General features: G+C 33.8%; 1 protein-coding gene across 3 annotated transcripts in view; it reads left to right on the top strand.

The window, feature by feature from the left end:
* The window catches only part of LOC149077261 (beta-1,3-galactosyltransferase 5-like), a 68,186-nt gene that overhangs the window by 28,244 nt on the left and 26,741 nt on the right, over positions 1-13,201 (top strand). Inside the window, exon 1 of one of the 3 annotated variants that reach the window (XM_089245023.1) lies at positions 5,376-6,049. The exons of the other annotated variants lie outside the window; for them this stretch is intronic. The gene's annotated coding sequence lies outside the window, so the exon portion shown is untranslated. Of the gene's footprint in view, positions 1-5,375; positions 6,050-13,201 lie in introns of those variants that run through there. 3 annotated transcript variants of the gene reach the window in all.

The following is a 13,201-nucleotide window of genomic DNA, read 5'->3' as shown; positions in this document are numbered from 1 at the left end:
AATAACATATTTTACATTAATTCCAAATGTTTTATTCGATAGAAATAATATGTATATAGTGGTTGATGTGTATTAACAGTTGACGTGTGAAGCGTAATATTTGATTAAAAGGGGGAAAAGTCGTTGAAATTATCATATTAAATGAGCGGAACTTCAAAATTTCTCCCACAGCGACAATGTTAGTGCCTGGGGATTTTATCCGTTCCGTTTATTGGCGTTATCCGATTAAGCGGGCCTCGGCTGCATTCATTAAACAAATGTGCTGTGTAAATCTTGTAAATAGATTTTCATTCACTGCAGGCAATGAATGATGTTAGCAATTTATCAGTGTCAGGTATGTTTTTCAGTACTTTCGCCGACAATGGGTGATTTCCCATTTTTATGATCACGATATCCCGCTTTTTCTTGGTACATTATGGACGAGCCGATATTGCCATATGGCGATGTGGCCTGGGTATTTTTCGGTACATTATGGTCACCCCCCCCCCTAATCGTAATGAAATTTTTAACTGTATACATAATGTTTGATTGCATCCGATTATATGTTTTTCTTGAAACATCAACCTCGGTTTTAACGACACCTTAGTTAAAACGTCAATTTCACAGAATCTTCGATGTCGTTACAACTGAGTTCGTATTATGATCCCCGTAAGTCACTGGCATAGACCAGTTTTCCTTAACCGTTTCCCACTTGGAGCCATTTTTTCCCCCTCTTGCCCCCCCCCCCCCCATCTAGAAACAAGATAATTTCTAGTTACTGAATTTAGTTCATTTATAATAAGCAAAAATATTATAAATACGGTCAGTCTTTGGACCCCTAAGCTAGAGTTCAGCGAGGGTTCTCTTGTGAATTTTCTATGCTATGTGGTCTCATCATCATGGATCTCGGGAAAAATGTTTTTTTCCGGGACTCTGGAATATTCTGGAGCTGGTAGTAGCTGCTAATAAGTAGCATATTTACATACTTAAACTCAAAAATCATAGCAGTGGATGTCATTATGTAGTAGCTCCTTTATGGTCATAAGGGTCCCTCACTGGGAGGGGAGACGGTGCCTCAACAAAATAATAGTCAGAGCTCCTTCCCGCCCCCCCCCCCTTCTTCCCAGCTGACATTACCAGCCAGGACGGCTCTGATTCTATATGAGCATTTCTGTTAAATTCTGGAAGTATAGCCTCACTTTTTCGCAATTTTATTTCACTTGAATAAAATTAAATAAATAAAGTTATATTCTTCACATCTGAAAAACGTTCACAACCACTCTGCGGGGCCCCCCCCCCCCAGCCACCTGTGATGGTCCCCCTTCAATTTGATTTTTACCCGTGCCCCCAAAAATATCTCAATACGGGGAGGGGGAAGCATATAGCCCAGGTTGAGAAACGTTGGTTACCAACCTTTATATGCCAAAGAGCGCAAGTGATATTTTTTACGAGTTCAAATCGAATTCCTTGTCAAAAAAAGGGTTATTTTATTAACAGGGGTCTGTCCAGGCGGCATTTGGGTATTTTTTTCAGACCCTTCACAAAATGCAAATTATTGAAACTATCAGCTTGGTATACCATTTCTTTTGCGATTAATTAACTAGATTATTTCGCTTCCCAAAAAAAGTACTTGTTTTTCACAAAATTAATTACCTTTGACAAAAATAAGAAATTTTCATAAAAAATAGGACTCTACAAAACTGTCTGGGCATACCCCCCGCCCCTACTCTTCCTCCTGATAATTGCAACGTAGTAACTTGTTGGGGGGTTGATTGAAAAAAAAAGCGTATGGGGTGGTGCCATGGTTCCCGCTGGTTTGAGACTACTACTGCAAATAAGATACATGTATGCAGATTGTATGCTGAAAACACACAATCAATGCTCTCCTTATAATCGCATGCGTGGTAGAATCAGGTTAGAAATAAACTGCTCAAGACCGACCATCGGAATGAATTATCCTCATTTCAGTGACAAATGAAAGAGGCATTAAGGCCTGCACCTGTTCTTGGTGCCAAAGAAACAGCAGGTGATGATGGAAGCAAAATAGTATCTATCCATCTGATTCGGCACCGGCATTATAAAGCTGTAGAAAAGTAGCATCATTTGTGAAGTCAGCTGCCTACTGGAAACAAAAGCATGTATCCTGAACAGTGTTCGCCAATACGCATCTAGATGCGAGATCCACTCATCAAAATTCAATTTTACGCCTTCAAATTTCGTTGACGACTGAAACAGGGTTCGTACAATCCTTGAAAATCTAAAAAAAAAAGTTCATTTTCAAGTCTTTAAAAGTCCTTTGAAAAATCATTGCAGTCCTTGAAAAAAATAACTGCAGTCGAATCCCGTTATAACGAACTCCAAGAGACCGGAGAAATCACTTCGTTACAAAGAAAATTTCGTTATAAAGGAATTCCAGTTTTTCGCATTGTTCCTGTGTAAACTTACCTGGGGTATTAGAAAATTGTCCGTTAAAACAAGATTTTCGCTATAACGGTATTCGTTAAAATGGGATTCGACTGTATTTTCAAATGCTTGTAAGAGTGCTTGAAAGAAATTTTTCGCGTGAATTTCTTTCATAAATTTTTGTTTCCCTCCCCACATCTAAATCCCCTCCCTAAACAATTTACAAACGAGTGGAGCAACAACGATGAGTTACGAGACAGTGTTTAAAACAGGACATGTGGTCACACATACCTAAGGCATTTCTGTGCTTAAAAAGACGTTGCGTGTAAAATCTGGCTGCAAAACACTTCGCTTAAGATATTGCTTCGAAATATTTTAAACTATTGAATTAATATACTAATAAACGTCTGTTGCATAAATATAGGCTCACCATACTTCCACGATAAAAAATACGACAAAATCGCCAATTGTCACCAAAAATGATGCTAAAGGTAACCAAAGTTGCATTATTGTTGAAATTTCCAAAAAAAAAAAAATCACCAAACGCAAAAAATGAAGCACCATTGCATTGATGCTGTATAGATTTAAACTAGGGGGGGGGGGATGTTAACATAATAAATATGTGAAATGAAAATACGAATTTAGTCATAATTATAATATATTTTTTGGGGTTGGAAAAATAATTTTAATGTTTCAATTAATTTAATACTTAAATCTCGTTAAATACGTTTTTATGGAAAAGTCGGGATGGCCAAAATTTACAGGAATGTGTCGGGAAATACGGGTCATATGGCCACCCTACGTATATGGCTACATGTGATTTCTGATATTTTTATCGAAAAAGCACCTTTTTCAATGATGTTTCAAACATAAAATGATTTCTGCTGAATGTCTTTTGATAAAACTACAATTTTTTTTTTTTAAGGCAAGACCTTTTAGAACTTAATATTACCAACAGGCTTAAATTAGAACTAATAATTATTTAAAAAAAATTATCTTTAATAAATGAGCATTTCAAACTCGAAATTAAAAATGAGTAAATGCGGAGCATAAATTTTTAAAAAAAATCCATTTAATTCCATTTTTTGAGAAAAAAATCTCGATTTTTATCAACCACGATATGAATGTTACATTTTTAAATTTTGCATGGAAAAGTGATTGAATAGCCCTTGAATTTTTTTCACTTCAAATGAGTGTGAACCATGTGATACTCCAAATTTTATGGGGGGTTTGAATAGTTATTTATTGTTGACAAAGTAAATAAGTACCCCTTGTTTTACAAAAACACCCTTTAAAATTTTCGAGAGGAGTGAAATTATTCTTCGAAATTGTATTTTCGAGTAAGACCAATTCTTACCATTTTTTTTTTTTTTAATTATTCATCAAATTTGAGGTATGAAGAAAATGTACGCAAATCCTGCTTTAAATTGTAAAAGATAGTCTGCTTCTTTTTGCGGAAGAGGAAAAATTAACTTTTGCTATTTTTTAATGTGTTTTGTTCCGTAAAAATTAACTGCTTTTTATTTAATTCATTAAATGTCTCGAATAATTGGAGCTATGAAAAAAAACCTCCAAAAAACACTTAACGATCTTGAAATTATTTCTGAAAATTCCAAATATGGACTTTTTCCCTTGACACACACACACAAAATTCTTTTTCTTTTCCCCTTCCGATTATTCATCAAATAATTTCAGCTATGAAGAAAGTTTACGCAAATCGTGCTTCGTCTTCGTGAAATTATCTCTGTTAATTTTAACCCTTTTAACGACACAGCACAAAAATCACTAAACCCCTTCAAAATGACATATCTTTATTAATGAAGTAATCTTTTTCCCCCTGATTTTAAGCAGGTGCAATATAAGGGATATAGGAAAACGTGTTCCATTGAGAAATTAACTTTGCACAAAATGTCTGGGCCTGTCACAATGCTGAAATAACAGGCTTTTAACGAGGCGAGATGTCTCGTCAATGCCGCTGAAAGGGTTAACATAGGCTTTGTTCTGTGACCAGTCGTTTCTCAATTATTCATGAGATAATTAAAGCTATGAAGAAAATGTGTAGAGATCGTGTTACAGAAATTATGTTTCATAGCAATGCTCTCCTTAATTTATTGTATCCCATATAATTCGAGCTATAAAAAAATTAACGCTAATTCTGCCTCTTATTTGAGAAATTATCTCTGAAAATTTCAAATATAAGTTTTGTTTTGTGACAGCTTTTTCTTCTCAATTTTCCATCAATTTATTTGTCTTTTATGAAAACTTTTTATGAATTTATGAAAGAAATAATTTCAGAATTTATTAGAGAAATAATTTCAGAATTTATTAGAGAAATAATTTCAGAATTTATTAGAGAAATAATTTCAGAATTTATTAGAGAAATAATTTCAGAATTTATTAGAGAAATAATTTCAGAATTTATTAGAGAAATAATTTCAGAATTTATTAGAGAAATAATTTCAGAATTTATTAGAGAAATAATTTCAGAATTTATTAGAGAAATAATTTCAGAATTTATTAGAGAAATAATTTCAGAATTTATGAAAATTCACAATTTGTCAAAGAAATAATTTCAGAATTTATTAGAGAAATCATTCCAGAATCAATGAAAATTCAGAATTTAGGTTAGAAATCATTCAATTTTTAGTTAAAGGTTTCAATAACTCGGGGGGGTTGCTGTTTACCCACATCTGTTAAGATCAATGAAATGGACATCACTGATTTAGAAAACTAGAAAATTTGTTAATCTCACACACACACACACACACACACACACACTTTACGTATATTTAATATATATAGTATAGTCTTTAGATAAAAAATAGACCGAGTTGGTCGTGTTGTGTTGTTGATTTTGGGTCGCTGCTGAGAAAAAGTTGAGAACCTCCCCGGCTTTAATGCAAAGATAAGTCGCCAAGTATAGTAAGAAATTCCGTCTTTCTTTCGTGAAATTGGCATTTGCAGTCGCCTTCCAGAGATCAGCGGCACGTATTCGGCAGGGTGGTTGGTGGTGTACGTATGCGCAAGCAACCACCCTCTTTTCTTTTGTCTCTTTTATAATACACGTAGCGCCGTGTGCGAGCCCGATGCCGGCTTTCGGGCCATACCCATCCACAGTGTGTGTGTGTTGTTTATTTATCCGCTTGCTCTCTCTCAGTATTATTGAATCAGTTGGCTCTAATTCGAGACGTTAGCTAGTAACGAGAGAGATATGATGATGATGTTCACACACGGTTGTTGGTGGTACCGCTCTTTGATGCTGCTGCTGCCACAACTATAAGCAGAGGCGGCGTTACCGGCATCGCCGTGAGAGCGAGAGGCAATGACACGATCCTTCTCTGCGAAATATCCAAAGATGACAACAAGCTTGTTTTTCGTTTTCATGTCTAAAACGGCTCGATTGGCGATTTACGCGAATCGCTGTGCGATTGGAGAAATCCAATTATCATTAATGTCGTGGTCGTATTCATAGTCGGGGCGTTGTTGTTTACGAGATTGTTGTTTGTGTTATCATCATCATCCCTCGCCGTGCTATTTATAGTGTCGTCAATGGCTGCATTGTCGTCAGCTGAGACTGATCCGCTTTTCACCGGAGATTTTTGCCGCAGCAGCATCATCGTCCATTGCAGTGGCCATCGCTGCTGCTGCTACTACTCCTTCTCCCAAGGTTTGTTTGTTTGTTTTTCGTGAATAATTATTATTGTTCAGAAGAAAATTATGTAACTAATGTCGAATTACCCACGTTACTGTGGAGAAAATGTATGCATAGCCTATCATACGTCAAATTCGAGAAACTATCACTGATTATTTTGAATATAAGTTTTGTTTGGTGGCAACTTTTTTTTTTATTGTTTAAGGATTAGTTCCTCATTTTATGAAGAAAGTGTGTGCAAATTATGCGTCATGTGCAAGAAACTATCGCTGATAATTTTATACATGGGTTTGTTTCCTGTCAATTCTTTTTCAAGGTAATTTATTAACAGTATTGGATGATTCGTGTTACTATGATGAGACTTCATGCAAATCATGCGTCATCTTAGAAAAATTACATTTGATAATTTTGTTTTGTTTCGTGACAGTAGAGATGTAAAATTCTCGAGAATAATCTCTTTAGGAGAATATTTTTCAGTTATTTTTATAATAGTAGTTCTTCCAGAGAGTATTCTCATGACTATTCGTAATAACGTGTATTATAATAAATAAACTCTACAAATAACTTGAGAAAATATTCTTATCAAAAATAATAAGAATATCACTCTAGTAATTTATAATATTAGTCCTTTGGGAGAATATTCTTTGTTCCTGTCTCTCTTCTCGACGGGAATATTGAAGTTTGTAGCCCACAATATATTGAAGCTTGAAAGCAAGAAAATTAAACTAACATAGCTGAATTGCACAACTTTTAAAAGAAATATGAGTGATACACAAAATTTTTTAATGCATATGCATTAAAAAAAAAAACAGTTCTGTATCTTACAGAATGAAGGTGATTGTATAAGAATAGAGAGCTTTCTTTGTTAATCAACTTTCGTTTTACTCTTTGCTTCCGAAAATTTATCTAATTTTGAATAACTTTTTAAGGTTTTAATCTAAACGTTTTTCTGAAATCTTCATAACCAAACTTTTAAAACCTCTCATCGTGACTGGGAGAATATTCTCAAAATAAAAGTTGTCATTGGGGGTGATTATGCTAAAAATTGCTTTGTTTTAAATGTTTTAGGCAATGAAAACTGATTTATATTTCAGAATATAAAAAAAAATTGTAAAAAATTTCATTATTTAAAAGAAAAATTAATATTCTCGATTATTCTCCAATTTTTACAAATCCATGAGAATATTCTCAGAATACTCTCATCTCTACGTGACAAAAAGCTCTTTTTTTTCATACATCAAATGTCTCAAATGATTGGAGTAATGATGAGACGGAAAGAAAAGTGTCATGTTCATGAAATTCTCTGACAATTTCAGACGTGGGTTTTTTGTTTAGTTTTTTTTTTTTGTGGCAATTCTCTTTCTTTGAATTAATCTTTAAATAATTTTGGCTGTGAAGATAATTCCCACAAATCGTGATTCGCGTTCGCGAAATTATCTCTAATTCGAAATTGGGATGGGACGATTATTCGATAGGTGTTCGGTATTCTGCCTACTTTTCCCTTCTGCCAAATATTTGGTATTGCCGAATGTTTGTTAGGTATTTTGACGAATATATGTGCTTTAATAAATCCCCAAATCACGACTATGGAATTTTTATAGGGGAATAAAATTTTCTATGCGCGATTTCTCTCCAAACTGGGAAGATTTCTGAGAAGGTACAAAATTTTCTGAATTTATGTCATCATGTCTACCAAGAGACCAAAGGTGTCGATAAATTCTGGAAAAATATATATATATTTTGAACGTTTTTCCCCCGGACTTTTTTTCTGATTTGTTAAGCCCCAGTATTAAAACTAAATTACTTTTTTTTAGGTTTTGTTTTTTTGTGACAGTTTGTTTTTTCAATTGTTTACCAATTAATTCCTCATTATCAACTACGTATGAAGAAAGTTTGTGGAAATGATGCGTCATGCGCAAGAAACTATCTCTGATAATCTTACACATGGGTTTGTTTCCTGTCAATTCTTTTTTTTGAGATAATTCATTATCAGTCTTGGACGATTCTTGTTGCTGTGAAGAAACTCTATGCAAATCATGCGTCATTTTCGAGAAATTATCTCTGATGTTTCGTCGAAATTCTCCCTTTCTTTTGAATTGTTCAACTAATGGTAAACTTTCATCATGGTATGAAAAATGTTTGTGCAAATTATGCGTCATGTGCAAGAAATTTGTTCTTTTGAGCTGAAATGCTATTTCTAATCTTAGACATTGGTTTGTTTTTCCTATCAATTCTTTTTCAAGTTAATTCATAAACCATTTTGGACGTTTTGTGGTTACTGGGCTGAAACTTCGTGAAAATCATGCGTCATCTTAGAAGAATTACTTCTGATGATTTCGTTTTTCTATCCGTGACAATTCGCTCTTTTCCTTCATTCATTCCAATTATATGTCTCAAATAATTGGAGTAATTAAGAGACGGAAAGAAAAGTGTCATGTTCTTGAAACTGTCTTTGACAATTTGACACATGATTTTTTTTTTCTCGTGATTCTTTTTCTTTCAATTAATCTTTAAATAATTTGGGCTGTGAAGGAAATTCACTCAAATCTTGATTCGTGTTCGTGATATTATCTCTAATTCGAAATAGGGATGGGATGATTATTCGGTTGGTGTTCGGTATCCAGTCTACTTGGTCCTTTTGCCGAATATTTGTTAGTTATTCGTCCGAATATATGTGCTTTAACAAATCCCCAAATCACGGTTATGAAATTTTTATTGGTGCTTAAAATTTTCTATGCGTGATTTCTAAATTGTGAACTGAGAAGACTCAATTTTCTGAATTTCTGACAGCATGTCTACCAACAGACCCCAAATAGGTCGATAAATTCTGGAAAAAAATATGAAAATTTTTTTCAATTTTTTTTTCCCCAGGAATAAAAAAAAATCGCGACTTTTTTTTCTGATTTGTTAATACACATGGGTTTCTTTCCTGTCTTCTTTTTCGAGAAAATTCATTAACTTGAACGATTTGTGTTGCTGAGAAGAAACTGTATGAAAATCACGAGCCATGTTCGAGAAATTATCTCCAATATTTCTTGACAATTCAATTTTCACACAATTGTTCATCAATTAATTCTTCTTTAGGAAGAAAGTTTATGCGAATCATGCGTCATGTGCAAGAAACAGAATTAATATTATCATCGAGGAGAATATTCTCTGAAAGGACTACTATTATAAATAACTTGAGAATATTCTCCTGTTATTTATAATATAAATATATATAATTTCCTTGAAAATATTCTGGAAGGACTACTTTTACAAATTACTGGGGAATATTCTTATCGGAAATATTATAATAGTCCTTCCGGAGAATATATTCTGGAATATTCTCCTCAATGAGAATATTCTTCAGTTATTTATAATAGTAGTCCTTCGAGAGAATATTCTGTACCCTCTCTCTCTCTTCCCGTCAAGAAGGCAGGGGATATTGAAGTTTGTAGCCCACAATATTAAAGTTTAAAAGCGAGAAAATGAAACCAACATGGCTGAATCGCACAACACAAAGCAATGTAAGTGATACAGAATTTAAGTGTATGCACATCGAAAAAACAACAGCTTCTGAATGAAGATGATTGTGTAAGAATAGCTTCCTTTGTCAATCAACTTGGAGTTTTTACCCTTTGCTTTGAACTAATTTCTGAAAATTTATCTAATTTTAAATAACTTTTTAAGAGGTTTTAATCTAAAGGTTTCTAAAATCTTCATAACCAAACTTTTAAAGCCTTTCATCATGATCAGGAGAATATTTTCGAACTAAAAGTTGTCATTTGGAGTGGGGGGGGGGGGGGTGATTATACCAAAAAATGATTTTGTCATAAATGTTTCAGTCAGTGAAAACTAATTTATATTTCATGATATAAACTAGTGTAAATTATTTAAAATAAAGAATATTCTCGATTATTCTCCAATTTTTGCATTCAGGAGAATATTCTCGTTCTCTGAGAATTTTCTCCGGATAATATTCTCTCTCCAATATATATATTTAATTGGACTGTCCATCAAATAATTCGAGCTATGACGAGACTATACGAATCACGCGTCACGTTTTAGAAAAGCTATAAAATTGTCCTCGATAATTTTAGCTCTCTATGGTTGACTCCCATAAAAACGTAATTATTTTTTTTACAAAAATTGATGTAAATTGGCCCTGTTAGCATATTTTTAATTGAAACAACACATCAGCATAGCACTATAGTTGATTAGAGGGGATTTTTTTTAATTAGCTAAAATGATGAAATAAGCGTAAAATGCACAGTGTACCTTGGTTTTAACGTTATTTATGAACAGATAAAATCCTTCCTTAGGAAAATTGAATATTTGTCTCCTTGAATTTTATTTCCAGTACTCTGAATTTGGGGCGATTTTATGAATCTATATTATTTTATTCAGCAGCTCTCAAAAAATGACACTATGAAATAAACTCTTTCTAGATATGAAAATGTTTTGTATTTAAATAGCTGTATTTTGCACTGAAATGACACTAAAACGTGTTTTTTGAAATACCAAATAAATTGAAAAATCCTAATACTAATTTAAGTTTTAATTCGTCAAATAATTCGAGCTGAGAAGGCAAACCATGCGTTATATTAGAGAAATTATCTATGATAATTTTGAATATGGGGTTTGTTTTGGGTGTAGTTAGGGTAACAATTCTAGTCTTTTCCAAATATTCATCAAATAATTAAAGCTGTAACGAAAATCTAACCCTCAAGTCTTTGAGTACTGTCCCCCCCCCCCAAAAAAAAAATCCAAATGCTAAATTTGTCTTACTTGTGACGTATTTTGTTCATTTTCACTGAAAGCTGAGGTCATTTTTCTTTGAAATTTTTCGTTAGAGGGTTAAATGCCAAGCTTTGCATATGTGCAAAGAATTATTCAAATGTTCATTACTGCAATTCATTTCAAGATGAAAATTCAGAATTGCCTTTGTACCTAAGGCGAGGTCATATTCTTTCCATTTCTTATTTTGAATCAGTAGAGAAGAGTTTTTTCCTTATTAATATTACAGCTCTTTGTATGTTGCAGAGCATGACTTCGCTAATTTGTTAAAATGTTTTGTTTGCATTTCTTTTTTTTTACCTTGAAGCTTGCAATCCGATTTTTTTTCCCTTATTATAGTTTGAATCACAAAGATATATTTCCAAAGTAGTATTACTTCATTTAGTTTATAAGCGATTTTTGAGGCTCTGTACGCCCTCTTTAAGGTCCTGTATAAGCGGTACAATTCGAAATAGATTTTTTTCAAATTAATTTTTCCGCCGTCTTATACGTGTCATTGACTATGAAAAAAAAAATTATCGGCTCTATATTATTTTATAAATAAAAATCGTGCATCTAAGGGTTAAGCATATCTCTTTGTATGAGACAAATTATCATTGATAATTTTAATACAGTTTTTGTTTCGTGACGATTCTTTTTACTTTTGATCCTTTCATTAGATACGTGAAATAACTGGACTTATGAAAACACTTGAAAATTACTTCATATCATGAAATTATAGCTGATAATTTCAAATATAGGTTTTGATTCGTGACAATTCTATTTTTTTCTATCGTTCATCAATTGATCAAAAAGCTATGGAGAAACATTATGCAAATCATGCTTATGTTAGGAGAAATTACGTCTAATACAAGGTAATATCCGGGGGGTATATAACTGCGCGGGTTTTCTCAATATACCGGGAGCATTGAAGTGACAAACCATTGTAAAGGAAGAAACACGTCTGAAACGCATTGTTAGGGAACCACTGTAACCGAAGTAAATATTCTGAAAGTCATTGTTGAGGCCCCAACCATTGTTGCCCGACAGTTTTTCACTCATTTCGGGCATTTGCCCTGCTCTGACGAACTTTTAAAGTAGCCTATCCCTATCGTTCAAGTCGGGTCCTGTTTCGTATATATACAAAATTCAGCGACGATCGGTCGGAAATTGTAGATTATATTTGTATAGATTAGAGAACATAACCCACAGAGCAGGGTTTAAGCTAGATAAAAAAATTGCTTTAGCAAAAAAGCGAAAATGAGGGGATAAGCTTTAGCAAAATGCTACAATGCTAATGATTGATGGTTGGATGCATTGGCGTACGCAAAGGGGGGTTTTGGGGTTCTAACCCCTCTTGAAATTATGGTGTTATTTTGCAGGAAAAAATGTAACCCCCCCCCCCCCTGAGAAGGAAAAAGAAAATTGAAAGCCCCCGAAAATTCTGCGTACGCCTATGGTTGGATGTCTACTCGTTTTGTACCTCCGGTACGCATTTTTGCGAAAGTGGCTACTACTACTTTCGAATTCTAAGATTTTCTTTCGCATTTTGCAAAAAATGCGACCGTAGCTTAAACCCAGCCACAGAGAGAAAATTAATTCAGAATCGCCTTTGCACATAAAGTGGTCATTATTTCCATTTGATATTTTGAATTTTGCTGGTATATGTCCCAATTTACAACTGCGTGAGGTCGATAAATATATTTTGGAGCTAGAGTATAGACAAAATTATGTAGTGCTTTTCCCGATAATTCTACAATGCCGTAAAATGCAAAAAGTTATCCCATTAGTTTTGTTGGTAACTACGGCGTTGTTTCCAAAACATTGCGATTGGAAAACTTGGTAATTACACTGGTCAACAATTTTTAACTCTTTCCCCCCCCCCCCCCAACATGAGTAAAATTAGTTTTCTAGACTAATTTTGGGGTGCTGAATTCAAATATGATAGTAAATAATCTTCATCACGAACAGATTTTTTTGAATGCATGATAGTCATTTTTTGAAATACATACACACTAGGACAGACTTGAAAATGAAGATAATCAGCATATTCTTAATAACACATAATAATACAGGGTGTTTCAAAAAAGAATCATCCGATTTAAAAAAACCATAACTATTCAGCTTTTAATCCATTTTGATTGAATAATGTATAGGTAGAAATAGGGAAATCTCGTGTTTCACACAGTTGTCGACTGGTAGCGCTAACGCTCTTCCTTCGGCTACCACATCAGTGTTTGTCAAGATGGCGACTGCACAACAGAAATCGCTTTGTGTTCTAAGCTTCGCGAAGTGCGAGTCCTTAGCAACTGTTCATCGTGCTTTTCATCTACAATATGCTGGTGTTGAACTTAGCTTGGTGTTGAGCTACCGCTTAGAGTAATAGGCGATGGTATAACAAATTCCGAG

Source organism: Pholcus phalangioides, unplaced genomic scaffold, assembly GCF_987345545.1.
Source record: "Pholcus phalangioides strain wild (caught in Gottingen) unplaced genomic scaffold, Ppha-v1.0 ptg000015l_1, whole genome shotgun sequence".
Classification (NCBI taxonomy): Eukaryota; Metazoa; Arthropoda; class Arachnida; order Araneae; family Pholcidae; genus Pholcus; species Pholcus phalangioides.
Note: the sequence above shows the minus strand (reverse complement) of the source record. Positions and strands in the feature narration are given on the sequence as shown.